At 34.9% G+C, this 5,141-nt stretch overlaps 1 non-coding gene across 1 annotated transcript; it reads left to right on the top strand.

Annotated features, from left to right (window-relative positions):
* The first annotated feature begins 2,573 nt into the window (after window positions 1-2,573).
* Window positions 2,574-2,723, top strand: LOC123325620. The gene has a single exon (XR_006540551.1). It is a non-coding gene; the product is annotated as a small nucleolar RNA SNORA62/SNORA6 family (small nucleolar RNA).
* Window positions 2,724-5,141: the final 2,418 nt, after the last annotated feature.

Genomic DNA, 5,141 nt, shown 5'->3' on the forward strand with positions numbered 1-5,141 from the left:
CTTTAAATTAATTTTTGTATATGATTTAAGATATTGTTCTAAATTCATTCTTTTGCAGATATCCAGTTGTCTCATTATTTTAAAAAATTATTTTATCTCCTATTTAATTGTCTTACATCCTTGTCAAAAATCAATAGGCCATATATGTATAGATTTATTTCTGAACTCTCAAATCTATCATTGTTTTATATATCATTATGCCAGCACCACCATGTCGTGATTATTGTAGTTTCAAAGCTTTGAAGAAATGTGAGTCTTCATTTTTCAAAATTTAAATTTTCAAATTTATTTTTCTTCTGTAATGTTGTTTTGACTATTCTGAATCTCTTGCATTTCTATATAAATGTTAAGATCAGCTTATCAATTTCTGCAAAAAGCCATTTGGAATTTTAGAGGGATTACTTTGAATCTTATATCGCCTTGGAGAGTAGGTTTTCTTTTTGGGAAGTTTTTTATTATTAATTCAAAATGTTTTAGGTCTAGTCAGATTTTATATTTCTCGAGTCAGTATTGGTAATTTTTGCCTTCAAAGAAATTTTTCAAATCAGCTACATTATCTAATTTATTACACACATTATTCATATTTTCTCATGATCCTTTTCATTTCCTAGAGTTGGAAGTAATTTACCCTGTTTTATTTATTACTGATTTTAGTGATTTGAGTCTACTCTTTAAAAAAATAGCTAAGGTAAAGTTTTGTTACTTTATTTCTATTTTATTTTTTTTTAAGATTTATTTATTTTGACAGAGAGAGACACAGCAAGAGAGGGAACACAAGCAGGGGGAGTGGGAGAGGGAGAAGCAGGCTTCCCTCTGAGCAGGGAGCCCGATGCGGGGCTCGATCCCAGGACCCTGAGATCATGACCTGAGCCGAAGGCAGACGCTTAACGACTGAGCCACCCAGGCGCCCCATACTTTATTTCTATTTTCAATAAACTAATTTTGATTTTAATGTATTTTTCTAGTAATTCCAACATCTGGGCATCTCATGAACAGTTTTATTGACTTTTTTCTCCATGTATGGATCATGCTTTCCTGTCTTTTGAGTGTCTTTAATGTTTTTGTTGGGACCTACACATTTTTAAAAAATCTAGCACCTCTTGAAATCATATCCTCCACTTCTTTCTCCAAGATTTCTTTTTGTTGCTATTTGTTGTTTTCATGACGCTGCTGTTGACAACTTTCCTACATTCTGTAAAGACATGCATGCCATTGAAGTCTCTGCTAAGTTAGTTTAATTGTCTGCTAATGATTGGACAGTTTTCCATAAATTCCTTAAACCGCTGTCTTCTAGTTTTTTCTGAGGGGTTCTATGTTTCTCTTGGATCCTATCTTCAAGATTCTATCATGTAGTTTCCATCTTTGCCTGTTTTTCACTTCCTGCTTATGCAAACCCTCAAAGACAGCAAGAGATGAAAAGACAACGGCCTTCGCAGGTCATTCCTGGGCATGACCACAACCCTGCATGTGCATAAAGACTTCTAGATTTCCAGGAATATATCTCTGATTTCAGAGTTCCATATGGACATCTCTTTCTCCAGGTTTAAGTTTTTTGGTAGGCCTCTTGTTTGTCCTGTTATTTCCTCCTCAGTCACCTGCTCTTCATCCTCCAATGGTGCTCAACTACTGGGTTTCACAGGTGCTGTAATTGTCAGGTTCTTTTATTTTATATATGTATGTATATATGTATGTATTTTTTGAGACTACCATGATGTTGAGAATGGGAGGATGGAAATAGGACAACTTAAATTGCTGTAACACTCACTTCTCTTTTTGCAGCTGCTTTTCTTTAAAACAGCCTCTCATATTGTTACAGCTTCTTATATTGTTATAAGCCTTTGGTTAACTTCCAGAGTACCAAAGATTTTGGCAGTTTTTGCCAGTGTTACCACTGCTTTTAAAAAGGAGTAGAATTCCAGAGGTATTTACAGTGCCATTCTGGAAGTCCTTCCCGGTGACTAACTTTATAAATACTCAAGAAATAAAAATATAATTTTTTGCTTTAAAAAAAAAAATTCTGTTACTGGTGACCGCTATGTATATAGACACTTGATAAATATTTGTTGAATGAATCAATACATCATTATTTGTTGTTGATACATTGAAAGTCAATATATTTTATTTATTTATTTTTTTTTTATTCTTATGTTAATCCCCATACATTACATCATTAGTTTTAGATGAAGTGTTCCATGATTCATTGTTTGTGCATAACACCGAAAGTCAATATATTTTAAACTCAAGAAAAAATGGATTAAGTGTACATACATACTGAAAAGAGTATCTCCAACATTTTTAGGCTGTGACTCTGTGCCAACAATAAACTTATTACTTGTTCCACACTACTTCATTTAATCTTCACAACAACCATTTGTAGTTTCACTGAAGTTAGAGATAGCCAGTAACCTTCTCAAGGCAATACAGTTAGTACGTGGTTCAGTGGAGATTGCAACCAGAAACTGAATCTGGAACCAACTTCTTAAACATAATATAATATAGCCTCTCCCCCCCAACTCCTTGGATTTAAGAGCTTTAATTCCAAATGTCACAGAAAATATCAGTTAGATGATAGTTTTATAAAAAAAGAAAAAAAAACGATACAGATACTGGTCAATGAACTCACAAGTGTAAGAAGTGTGCTACATGAGGGGCAAGGCCTTCACTAACACCACAAGGGTCTCTGGCCCAATGAATAGAGTTTGATAGTAATTCTTGCTACAAATATAAAGAAAAAAAAGGTACAGATAAACTCAAGAGGCAATTTTTTTCTTTTCTTTTCTTTCTTTTTTTTTTTTTTTCTGACCTAAATCCTGTCAATTTTGAACTTAGGAATACCACAGGTCAGGATAAACTAGTTTTTTTAGTCATCAGTGAGAGGAGTCTCATAAAACACCAGCTATTTACCTGAAAGAAAAAGTTATCTCCTGGATAGCAGGCATCCTTTCCTCCTTTTGCCCTGTTCATGCCAGGGCTCTGGGTTCCATATTTCTCTCCTCTCCCTCAGTTGCCACAATCAACACTCTTCTCTGTGTTACCTTTCTTTCACTTTTATGACTTATGCCCCTAATACTTCCGGTATATGATAAAATATGATGACATGATACAATCTTTAAGTAAAATGTTTGATTATGTCTGCTCCTTGTTTTAAAGACTCCAATGACTTCCCATTACCTGAACAACAAATTCCAATCTACTCCATTATAGAAGACTCCAATAGACACTCCTAATCAGAATTGTTTCTTCTTTTTTGCTAATCTCATCAAATGTAGATTTACAATTATTTGAAGCTATATGTTACTGAAATTGAAACTAAAGTTTTTGAATTCTCATGTTTTGTCTTCAAGTCTCCTTGCTTTCCCTTTTTAGGTGTATGACCATTGTCTGGTAATGTCACATTTATGAGGCTCATTTTGCTCATCTATAAGATGAGGTATCATATCATTTGCACAAGGTTATTGATAAGATTTAATTAGGTAATGCATACACTTAGCAGAGTATCAGCTACCTAAGTTCAGAGTATTTGGTAACTCTTTTATTTTATTTTATTTTATTTTATGTTATTAGCTAGTAAATATTATTATTGGTCTCTCAGACCTTTTCTATGAGTGTACCAGCTCTACTCTTCTTATTCTTGTCTTGGGAGGAAGTCTTAGGATTGTGTGCCCCTCTCTCAATTTCACAAAGTCAAGCTTAGTGCTTGAGAAGCCTATAGTTTATTTTTCCTCAGTCTGTGCCCTGAAGAGTTCAAGGTTGTGCATCTTTTCCCAACCCAGCAAGGTCAAGCTCACTGCTTATATCTGTAGCTATCTGAAGGTCCTCACACATGCCATCTGTGGAGGCTCATACTCATGGGCTCAAACTCATACTCATGAGGCATACACTATGGGGTACCTGCCAGAAGGGAACCATGCAGAGTGCCAGGGGTGTTTATCAACTGGCCGTGGGGGCCTCCCCGCCATGAGGCAGCCTTATAAATTTTGTGCACGAGGTTCTTGGTGGAGTCCATAAGTCAGTTAATAGGATCTGCAGCTGTTTGTTGAGATCCACACACTATTTGCTGTGAATCTTGGCCACTTTTCTCTCCTCCTGTCTCCAGACTATTCAATTGTGCTGATCTTAGTGTCTTGGGTCAGGTAAGACATAAGTGGACTTTTTGAACAATATCCCACAGGGCTGAAGAAGCTGGGCAGGCACTTCACTCTCACTTTCCCTCCTGGGAGAAATCAGACCAAGAAGTAAAGTGAAACAATTTCTTACTCTCTTCAATGTATCTATTCTCAGGATTTTTGCTCCACTGAAGTACTGGAACCTCTGAATTTCCATAAAGGCATTCTTGTCCATAGGTTGTTGTTTAAATTGGTGTTTTATGAGGGAGTATGAGGACTAGAACCTCCTATTCTACCATCTTGTTGATGTCAGAGCTCATTGTTCTCCTTTTCTCACTAAGCCAGATATTTCATCCCCATCTTTTTAACTTAGCATACCTTTACCATAGATGTACCTGTGGTTCTTGTGGCTATATCTTATCTTCCTAGAGCTTACTGAAGTCCTAAACAGTAAGCCTCATGAAAGTTGACATTTAGCCTATCTTCCTCACTTGGTCTTAAAATGTCTGGTCATTCAATAAATTTTAGTTAAATGTTCAAAATTTTAGTTAAATGTTTAGTTATATATATATATATACATATATATATATATATATATATATATATATATAAATCTGTTGCTCTTTGTATATATTATAAATTTATACATATATACTATATGTATATATACAAATTGCTTCTACTTTCCACAACAACTATTTCCAGGTATTTACTTTGCCTCAGCTTTAACCTCATCTTTTCTTTTCTCTGATTTTTATGTATCAGGCTTTTTCAGGAGATGTTTTGTTTGTATTGAGCAATTTGAAAAGATTATACAAGGTGTAAATAACATCACACCATATAAATTTGGACTACTGCTGAGACGGTTAATCTCATGTGTTTCAACTTGACTAGACTAAAAGATGCTCAGATAGTTTGTAAAAACATTAATTCTGGATCTGTCTGATCCTTGAGGGTGTTTCCAGAAGAGATTAGAATTTGAATCCATACACTGATGAAAGATCACCCCCACCAAGACACATGGGCATCATCCAA

The sequence above is a fragment of the Neomonachus schauinslandi genome, chromosome 8, assembly GCF_002201575.2.
Source record: "Neomonachus schauinslandi chromosome 8, ASM220157v2, whole genome shotgun sequence".
Lineage (NCBI taxonomy): Eukaryota > Metazoa > Chordata > Mammalia > Carnivora > Phocidae > Neomonachus > Neomonachus schauinslandi.